The 11,359-nt window shown below is 36.2% G+C and overlaps 1 protein-coding gene across 25 annotated transcripts in view; it reads right to left on the bottom strand.

Annotated features, from left to right (window-relative positions):
* Positions 1–11,359, bottom strand: part of PLAGL1 (PLAG1 like zinc finger 1) — a 187,546-nt gene that overhangs the window by 38,871 nt on the left and 137,316 nt on the right. For all 25 annotated transcript variants that reach the window (XM_064596987.1, XM_064596985.1, XM_064596990.1 and 22 more), the window contains one exon: positions 8,928–8,961. The gene's annotated coding sequence lies outside the window, so the exon portion shown is untranslated. The remainder of the gene's footprint in view (positions 1–8,927; positions 8,962–11,359) is intronic.

Below are 11,359 nucleotides of genomic sequence, written 5' to 3' on the forward strand. Positions count from 1 at the left end.
TAAGGGCACCTGGGTGGCTCAGTCAGTTAAGCATCTGCCTTGGGCTCAGGTCATAATCCCAGGGTCCTGGGATTGATTCCCGCATCAAGCTCCTTGCTCAGTGGGGAGTCTGTTTCTCCCTCTCCCTCTGCCCCTGCCCACACTCGTACTCTCTCACATGCTCTCTCTAAAGAATAAAATCTTAAAAAAAAAAAACCTATACTACATTTCAAATTTTCCCATCCTGACCTTTGTGCAACTGTTGTCATATATTTTACATGTTATAAACCCCAACTACATTGTTGCTATATTTGATTAAAACAATCACCTTTTTAAAAAAAATATTTAAATAAAAACAAATTTATACATTTACTCAGGAGGTTACTATTTCTGGTGTTCTTTATTTTGATCTAGTAGTATTATCCTTCTTCCTAATGGCTTAACATTTCTTATTGTGTGGGTATAATAGTGGTGAATTCTTTCAGCTTTTGTATGTCTAAAAAAGTATTTTACTATCTTTTTTGAAAGATATTTTTTTAGCTATAGATTTCTAGGTTGACTGTTTTTTTCTTTATTTTAAAGAAGTTGCTCCACTGTCTTCTGGATTGCATTGCTTTTGGTGAAAAGTCTACTGTCATTCTTTGTTCCTCTAAACTTACAGTGTCCTTGTTCTCTGCTTTAAAATCTTTATTACTGGTTTTAAACTATTTGATTGTGATATATGTTGGTGTAATGTTCTTCATTTTTTTGATACTTGCTGGTATTCGTTAAGCCTCTAAGATATGTGAATGTACTGTTTCCATCAAATTTAGCAAACTTTCAGCCATTATTTCTTTAAATATTCATTCTGTTACCTTCCTCCTTTGGAGACTCCAATTATACATATATTTGGCTGTTTTGAAGTTGCCCCATAGCTCACTGATGAGCTGTTTGGTTTTTCACTGTATGTGTATGTCTTATTTTGTATAATTCCTATTGCTATATTCCCAACTCACAAAGTCCTTCTGCAATGTCTAGTCTGCTGTTAATCTTATCCAGTGGATATTCCATTTCAGATGTTTATGTTGCCTCTATTCAACTTGGATTTTTTTTTTTTTATAGCTTTCATGTCTCTCCTTAAACTTATTGCTTTCTTGAGCACAATCTTGGGCATATGTATAAAAAAACTGTTTTAATATCTTTGTTTAGTAAAGATGTTTACTAAATATTTAAAAATCTGTTTATTAAATTTATCTTTATTAAATCTATCATCTCTGAGTCTACTTGTATTGATTGATTTTTCTCTTCACCATTGAATTTTCCTGTTTCTTGGGAGATCTGGTAAATTTTGATTGAATGCTAGATATTGCATACTTTACCTTGTTACGTGCTGGATATTTTACAGTTCTTTAAATATCCTTGAGCTTTGTTCTGGGCTGAAGTTAAACGACTAGAAACAATTTGACCTTTAAACCAAGAGTCTGCAATTTGTGGCCCACAGGCCAAATCTGGCCCACAGCCTATTTCTGTAAATCAAGTTTTACTAGAATTTGGCCATCCTCATTCATTTACATGTTGTGTAAGGCTGCTTTATCATTATAGTGGCAGAGCTTAGTAGCTGCAACAGAGATCATATGCCCTGTAAAGCCTAAAATATTTCCTATCTTACCCTTTACCAAAAAAGTTTATGATCACTCTCTAATGGCTTACTTTTAGGAATTTTTTTTTTTTTTTTTTTTTAGAAAGGATCAGAGCAACCTTTAGTCTAGTATTAATTTTCCCTCACTACTGAGGCAATACTCTTCCAAGTACTCCATTTTATGCCACTTATATTAAAATGTTTTTCTAGTCTGGTGGGACACATTCTTCCCTGACCTGTGATCTACATTTTCCTTCCCAGTGGTTCTTTTCCCAGCCTTGAGTAGTTCTCTTATATGTGTGCACTAATTGGCACTCAGCTGAAGACTCCAGGGGAACGCTCTGATGACCTCTAAAGTGTTCTCTTTGAGCAACTCCCTCTTCTCTAGAATGCTGTCCTACAAATTCTAGCTGCACCTGCCTCCTTGAATTCCCAACTCTATCATCTCAATTCAGGGTGACCACTGAGCTGTGTCTGGGTTCCCCTTCTTACACTGTGGCCTTGGGCACATCATTTGTTTCCCTTCTCTCAGGGTTCAGTCTTATGCCGATGGTTGCCTAATGTATGAAAACCTGTTTTAAAGATTTTATGGGCTTTTTGGGGTTTTATTTTGTTTTTTGGTTGTTTAAGGCAGTAGAATGAACCCAGTTCCTGTTACTACACCATGGCTAGAAGTCATGGAAGTCCCCTCAGTATGATCTCCTTACATTTGCATTAGTACTTTATATTTACAAGTAAATACTGAAAAGTCTGCGTTATCTCATTTCATCCTCTCTACATCATTAAGATGTAGAGATTACCTGAAAGCTCAAAAAATGCAAAAAGTGACTTGTTTGGGATCACATTACAGGGCAGCCCATGTCTCTTAGTCATTTTCTCATCCATAAAAATATATAGTTTTTCAGAATTAGGGATATATAACAAATAAGAGATGGTCTTCTGTATAAAGTACATTGTAAAATAATTTATTACTAGTATCTCATAATACTAAGCAATACAGAATTAGATTGTTACTGAATATTGCTAATGACGAGGTCTATCACCTCTATTAATCCTTATAATCCTCAGAGCTATTATTATTTCAGTCTTATAAAAGACAAACTGTGGCTAAGAAAGGTTCATTAATTTGCTCACAATCACATATTTATTGGCATCACAGTTAGAATTCAAGCCAGGCTACCCTAATTCTAAAACCTGTACTCTCCACCATGCTGTCTGCTCCTTAATTTATAGCTCTTAAAAAGAGTTTTTGGAACTAAATTATGATAGAACACTCCAAGTCCTCAGTAACAAAATGGCATTAGGAGCCATTTACTAAAAGTATCAAGATCTCTTCATTTTTTTTAAAAGATTTTATTTATTCATTTGTCAGAGAGAGAGCACAGCAGGGGGGAACAGCAGGCAGAGCAGGCAGAGGGAGAAGTAGGCTCCCCACTGAGCAAGGAGCCCGATGTGGGACTCGATCCCAGGACCCTGGGATCATGACCTGAGCCAAAGGCAGATGCTCAACCAACTGAGCCACCCAGACATCCCAAGATCTATTCATTTTTTACCAAAGAACTTCTAATCAAACAAGCACAGAAAAAGAAAATGAAAATTCTTAGAAGAAATTTCAAACCTAGTTTTTCTCTGAGCAATACTTCAAAATATACAGATGATTGAGATTTTAGCTGCTTTTTAATCATGTTTAATCTAACAAAAGTTCTAAAATCAAGCATTCAAACTTCCTTATTGAATTATCTGGGAAAGCCTACAATTGACAAAACTCAGCTGAGCTTGAGCTCTAGCACTAGAATTTTCTTACATCTAAGTACTGAAAACATATTCTTAAGATATTATTTATTTTCTCATAACAATGCTATACATACTTACTGTAGGAAATTCTGAAAATACACATTTCTTATTTGAGTTATTCTTAGTATGTTAGTTTCTCACTAGCCATAAGAAATGAACCTATTATCTTAAGCCTCCAATTATTGCCACTAAACATATATTCATCATTTCTCTAACTACTTATGGAATTGCACTAATTCTAAGGGTTTTATAATTGATTTTCAGAACTGTACAGCTCTATCCATCATATTGCCTATAAGATTTTAGTGTGGGGCGCCTTGGTGGCTCAGTCAGTTAAGGGTCTGCCTTGGGCTTGGGTCATGATCTCAGGGTCCTGGGATCAAGCCCCACGTCAGATTCTCTGCTCAGCGAAGGGTCTACTTTTCCCTTTCTCTCTTCCTCTTCCCCTGCTCGTGCTCCCTTGTGCGTGTTCTCTCAAATAAATAAAATCTTAAAAAAAAAAAAAAAAAGATTTTAATGTTATCTCATCTTCTAATAACTTTACTTGTTACTTTTCTGTCTCACTGCCTGGCTAGAACTTAAACTACCATGTTAGCAGACATCATGTCACTACTCTTGATTTTGATGGAAATTTTTTGTGAGCTTTACTATTAATAAATGTGTTAATGGTTCAAAACAAATGTTTTACATCCACAATAAGTACTATCCCTAAAAGATGACCAAAAATGGGTGTTAAATGTTATTAAATGTCCCATAGGACTCTAAGTTCACACTTTTTTTTTTTTTATTTATTTTATTTGACAGAGAGAGAGGGAACACAAGCTGGGGGAGTGGGAGAGGGAGAAGCAGGCTTCCCGTCGAGCAGGGAGCCCGATGCAGGGCTCAATCCCAGGACCCTGGGATCATGACCTGAGCCGAAGGCAGCCGCTTAACGACTGAGCCACCCAGGCGCCCCTAAGTTCACACTTTAAAAAAATTATTGTAGAGTGTATTTGTGCATAAGATTCCCAAATGTTGAAGCATTTCTGTACTCTTAGGATAAGTCCCACTTGGTCAGAGTAGATAGTTCTTTTTAAAATCTTATTTGCAGATTTTTACATTTATTCTCATAACTGACAATATTTTAAAATTTTTGCACTGGCCATTACGTTTTAATGAGGGTTACATAAGTCTCTTGAACATATCTATTTTATCTTTCTGAGCTGTGGAAGTCATGTAGCATGTAAATAACTATTACGTGAACATTAGGAAGAATTTATCAATCTGACAGGCAAACTAGGTCAAAATAACCTTTAGCGTCTTACACACTGAAAGTTTCAAAGTTTATTTATATAGAACTTTATATAGTATTCACTTAAAACTTTCTTATTCTCCCCTGCATCTGCTCTAATATTCTTTCTGTATTTTTTTGATCACCTAGTATATGGGCAATTTTTGTAAGTGTTCCAAAGGCATTATAGTGTACGGCTGTATCTCTCTTTTGTCTAATGGTCTGTTAACAGTTAAAAGGACCCATAACAAGATAGGAATTATTTCTTTATTGCCACCTCCAGTCAGAAAAATCGAAGTCCCATGGAAAACTCCAGTTGGCCTGGCTTGGATCACATGCCCATCCCAGGACTAGAATACCAGAAGGACAAGATACAAAGACTGCCCCAATATGAGTCACGTACCCATCTTTGTGGTCAGGAGGCAACAAGAGAAAGGCATGTTAGGCAAAGTCAGTACCTACTACACAATCCTTTTCCCCTATTCCACTTTCCTCTTTCTGAACAAAACACACAAAGTTCCCTTCCTTGTGGAGTTCATTGTCAAAGGAAGGTAAGACAAACAAACAAAATATATATCAGATGGTGATTTAAAACTAAAGTACTGAAGAGATAAAGAGCACTAAGAGGGTAAGGCAAGGAGAAATAGTGGCAATTCAGAACAGGCTGGTCAGGAAAGGCCTAGGTGCGATGACAATTTAGCAAAGATCTGAAGGAGGTAAGAAGCAAGCCTTATGGCTTTCTGTAGCAACAATTACTGAAAAACCCCAACTTGGGACAAGAATACTGGTATGGCTAAAGCAGTGAGTGAGGTGGGGCAGTAAAAGGTTAGGTCAAAAGTAATGGGGGCCCATATTAAGTTGATAAACCTCTAAAGAGAAGCACTGGCTGGAGTCATTAGAACAGAGAAGTAACGATCAGAGTTGAGAGTTTTAAATAATTTATCTGGCTGCTGTTTGGAGAACAGTTTATAGGGGAGAAAGTATAAAAGCAGGGAGACCAGTAAGAAGGCTATTTTAATAAAAAGATGATGAAGGTTTGGACCAGTATGATAGTGGAAGAGGTAGTGAGAAGCAGTCCTCTTCTGGATATATCTAAGGTAGAGCTGATAGTATTTTCTGACAGCTAGATATGTAGAAGGTGAGAAAAAGAAGAAATGATAATGGTGCTAAAGAGTATAGCTTAAGAAGATGGAGGAATAGAGTTACCATTTACAGAGATTAGAAGAGTAACGAAGAAGAAAGTCTGGATGAGAGTGGAGAGGAACCTAATTGTGGACATGTTAGGTCTGATATGCGTATCAGACATTCAGCATTTGGATCTTTAAATGTGGAGTTCAGGAGAGAGGTTCATACTGGAGATATAAATTTGGCAGTTACCAGCATATGTGTGTAGTTAAAGCCATGAAACTGAATCAGCTTAGCTAGGGAGTGAATGGAGGCAGAGAGAAACAGTGCAGGAACTGCCCTGGGTCACCCAGTGTTTGGAAGTCAGGGCAATGAAGAGATATTTGCATGAAAGACTGATATAAGTGGTCATGGTAACTGAAGGCAGCTGGGAAAGTGTGGCGACTCATAACACTAGGGAGGAGTGTGACTGACTGGGTCAATTCTACTGATAGGTCCGGTAAGATGAGGACTGAGAACTGTCAGATTTGCAACACGGAGGTCATTGGTGACGCTCAAGACAGTTTTGGTAGAATGGTGAGAATCAAGCCTGACTGAAATGGGATCAAGAAAGATTGAACAGAAAGACCGAAAAATTGTGTAAAAGGAAATGGAAATGAGATGGATTGGTAACTAGGGGGAATGGGAGTTAAATAATTAAGTAAAGGAAGGGGGAAATCCATAATGCAGGGGAGAAAAAGGGACAACTGCTATAGCAATATCCTTGAGTAGGGGAAAGGAAACAGAATCTAAGGACATAAGTACAAGAGTAAGCTTTAGATTAGATTTGTGCAGTTCACCCAGGGAGGAAGAAGAGAAGGCAGGATGTAAGGTGCAGGTGGTTGGGTAGATGTGATGATGGGTGCTTGTGGAAGTTCTCTTTTGGGTATTTTTATCAGTGAAAAAGGAAACAAGGTCATCAGGTGAAAAGGAGAATAGAAGAAGAGGAACTGGAAGTTTATAGAGAAATAGGTTTTAAATATTATCCTAGGAATTAATTGTCCAAATTGCCAGAACACATTAGAGCCCCCCTGAGATTAGTAATCAAAATAGTTAAAGTAAGACTAGTGAGGATGGCTAGGTACTTTTCTCCAGCTGTGTTTAGCTGGGCAGCTACAGGCATGTAAGAGACAGACTACGTCTTTGGGATTTAGATAGCTAAGGGCAGCAAAGCGAGAAGGAGGAATAAGAGAGGGGGATAAATGGGTGATTTTAATGATAGCGTAGAGGCTATTGACATTGAGTAAGGAAATGTCCAGGTGGAGTTAAAAATTTGTTGGTGGGAGTGGGGACTGGTGGAGAATGGGATGCTTAAAATCAAGATCATGGAGGGAAACAATTACTGCTAATGACTAAGTCCACAATATGACCATGGGAGGACATGGCTGAAGTCATTTGGGAAACAAGATCACTGAATGAGAGGAAGTTAAGGAAGTGAGAAATCAGGGTATTGGAAGGACCCCAAGGTGGCCATAAAATCACCAAGAATTAGGACACATTAGTCTTGGAGAGGAGGACAGTGAGTCAGGAGCTAAATCTTCAAGAAATGAGAATGATGTGGGAATTAGTAAGTGACTACAACAAGGAAGAATATTTTTACTTTCAAGATTTAAAAAAATTGTTTTTTATCGATAATAATTATTAATGCTTAGTTGCATGTCAACTGTTTTACAATACTTCACAGTCTTGTTATATTTCTTCCATTCTAACTCCAATGTCCTATTTTCTTTTGCCATCATTGTGAAAAATGTACAAGAGATCCTGTCATTTTTACCAATTTCCTAAATTTTAAAGCACTATTTCCCCAAAAATGTTTCATGGAGCACCAGTCTTATGGCATATTTGCTGACACTGGGGTTATATTGAGAAATATGTTTGAGAAACACCACAGACCATAGGCTGTCTTAGATAATCAGTTGTTGGAAATAAGTCTAATTTTAACTCAGTTTTTCCCCCCAAATTTACATGACCATAGGTCCCTTTCCCATATAACATCAGTTAACATCCAAAGGAATGAGTATTCTAAGGCATATACTTTGGGGAAGTCTGTATTAGAGGGGTCTTCCAGTGGCCTCAAAATAGGTGAAACAAAACCTGATTTGATTCAAACCGATTTAGACACTGTCAGAGAATGCAAATCCCCCAAATGCTACTTTGTAACAATATTATCCTCCATTGCTAACATGATGAAAAACAAAGCCATCTTCAGACAATATTTCTCAAAGATGTCCTTAAAATTAGTTTAGCATATTTCAGTTCTTCATCAAAATGACAACATAGATAAATCAAAACTAGTGACTGCACATTATGGTTCATAACCTTATTTTTTCCATAGTGGCAACACAGTCTCTTTTCTAAGAAAGTGGCCGAGTAAAACCCACTTAATAATGTAATATGTTTTCAGTTATATAGAGAATAATTTATTTTCTCAGGTTAAAAATGTTTGTCCCAATTTTCCTACTTCAAATGTTTGCATTTCATGGAATTAAAAAAAAAAAAAAAACTCTACCCATTATTAAAACAGGAGTTCTAATTTTTTTTCAATATACAACAAAGAAAAAGTTACAAAATAGCAAGATAGCTACTTCAAATGATAAAATGGGAATAAAGTTAAATTCTCCCAGCCTGGTATCCTGCCCTTATTTCATCTAATTGCCAGATTTTCACATGTAAATGAAGCAGAATTCATTTTATCTCACTAGTCAAACCACTTACACCAGTGGCTTTCTCCCAGGGTGTTGTGTCCCTCTTATCAGCCACCAAGATGTTCTGTGTGAAGACCGTGATGTCCAACAGGATGGATGTATATACAACCTCAGCTCCACAGATGGCACTTTACTCCTGCTAATCATAACCCTGGTAGGAAGTCACTCCACAGAAACAGCTGGCACTAGCCTAAGATGTGTAATTCAAACTTCCTCAAAGTAACTATCACCTAATGGTATCAGAAAAAGTGAAACAGACCTTAAAATAATGTAAGAACCAAATCATAGAGTTTTGCTCCAATTTTTGCTCCAGGTGCTCTAGAAAAGCACTCTTATGTAATTAGAAAATACAAAATGTTGGGGGTGGAGAATAAAAAAAATTAAAATGTCAACTTACAAAACCAATGAGGATTTATCAACAAGGCAGAAACCTAAAAAACAAAAACAAAAAAAATATTAAAAATCATTTCATAGTTTTATATAATAGTTGCACATGCATTTTTTAATTTTACTGCAATAACTGTAGATTCATACATGATTTTGAGAGAGATCTTGAGTACCCTTTGCTCAGTTTCCCCCAATGATAACTTTTCACAAAACTAAAGTAGAATATCACAATAAATATATTTATATTACTACAATCCACTGGTCTTTTCAGATTTCCCAGTTTCATTATGCTTATTTGTGTATGCATTTAGTTCTACAGAACTTTATTACCTGTAGGTTCACATATCTACCACCATAGTCAAGATACCAAACAGTTCCATCACTACAAGGATCCCTCAATGTTGCCTTTTTATAAGCACACCCACCGCCCTCCCCACAACCCCCTTCTGTCCCTAACCTCTTATATATCTTTTTTTTTTTTTAAGATTTTATTTATTTGACAGAGAGAGACACAGCGAGAGAGGGAACACAAGCAGAGGGAGTGGGAGAGGGAGAAGCAGGCTTCCTGCCGAGCAGGGAGCCCGATGTGGGGCTCGATCCCAGGACCCCAGGATCACGACCTGAGCCAAAGGCAGACGCCTAATGACTGAGCCACCCAGGTGCCCTTATATATTTTTAACATTAAAACAGCAACATCCATTTGTGAGCGAAAAGTATTTTACTCACTGGGCATAAAAGACTACTACCTAGTATATGTCAAATCATGAATAAAAAATTCCATTTTTCTGCATTAAAGAATACATTTTAATTAAAGGGAAAAAGTCTGGAGAGAATTTCTTTTACTCATTGTTATCATAACAAACTATTCACTTCAAAAGTCAAAAGGTGAAAGGTAAGCTAACAGTCTTGCCTGAATCAGATTCCATACTTTCAAACATATATTTTAAAAGACTTTATTCTTTTAGAGCAGTTTTAGGTTTATAGCAAAATTGAGGGGAAGATGTTTTTAGTTTCAAATTCCATTTGTTCAACAACTGGTATATAGGAAAGCAACTGACTGTCGTATATTAGCCTTATATCCTGCAACCTTGCTATTAATTACTTATTAGTTCCAGGTTTTTTGTCGGTCAATTCTTTTGTTTTTTCTACACAAGTAATCATATCATGTGAACAAAGATAGTTTTATTTCTTTCTTTCCAATCTGTATATCTTTTATTTCCTTGTCTTATTGCATTAGCTAGGAATTCCAGGACGTTGTTGAAAAGAAACAATGAGAGACCATCTTGCCTCATTTCTGATCATAATGGAAAAGCTTTTACTTTCTCACCATAAAGTATGATGTTAACTGTAGGCTTTTGTAGATATTCTTTATCAAGTTGAGGAAGTTCCCCTCTATTTCTAGTTTACTGATTTTTTTTTTTTTATCATGAATGGGTGTTGGATCATATCGAACACTTTTTCTGCATCTATTGGTACAATCAACTGATTTTTCATCTTTAGCCTGTTGATGTGATAGATTACACTGATTTTTTTTGAATGTTGAACCAACTTTGCATGTTTGTGATAATCCCCTTTTGGTCATCATGTAGAATTCTTTCTATAGATTGTTAGATTTGATTTGCTAATATTTCATGAGGATTTTTGAATCTATACTCATGAGGGATACTGATTTGTAGGGTTTTTTTTTAATGTCCTGGTCTGGTTTTGATATTAGGGTAATGCTGGCCTCACCAAATAAGTTAGGAAGTATTCCCTCTGCTTCTATCCTCTGAAAGTGATTATGAAGAACTGGCATAATTTTTTCCTTAAATGTTTGGCAGAATTCACCAGTAAACCCACCTGGGCATGGTGCTTTCTGTTTTGAAAGGCAATTAATTATTTGACATCATTAATAGATATAGGCATGGGCATTGAATTATTCATAGTATTCTATTATTATTTAAACATCCAAAGGACATGAAATGATATCTCTTTTGTGATATTAATAATTTGTATCCTTCTTTTCTTAGCTTCCCTAGAGATTTATCAATTTTATTGATCTTTCCAAAGAACCAGCTTTTGATTTCATTACTTTTCTTGGATACTTATTTTCAATTTCATTGATTTCTGTTTTTTGTTTTTTTTTAAGATTTTATTCTTAAGTAATCTCTACACCAAACATGGGGCTGGAACCCATGATCCCGAGATCAAGAGTCTCATACTCTGCCAACTGAGCCAGCTAGGTATCCCAATTTCTGCTCTAATTCTTATTACATCTTTTCTTCTGCTTACTTTCAGATTTAGGGTTTTTTGTGTTTTTTTTCCTAGTTTCCTAAGGTAGAAATTTAGATTACTAATTTCAGGGCTTTCTTCTTTTCTACTATTTGCATTCAATGCTCTACATTTTCCTCTAAGCATCACTTTCTCTGCATCTGACATTTTGATAAGTCATGTTTTCATTTT

This window comes from Mirounga angustirostris, unplaced genomic scaffold, assembly GCF_029215605.1.
Source record: "Mirounga angustirostris isolate CCGP_5_RB_7025 unplaced genomic scaffold, mMirAng1.0.hap1 SCAF_8, whole genome shotgun sequence".
Lineage (NCBI taxonomy): Eukaryota > Metazoa > Chordata > Mammalia > Carnivora > Phocidae > Mirounga > Mirounga angustirostris.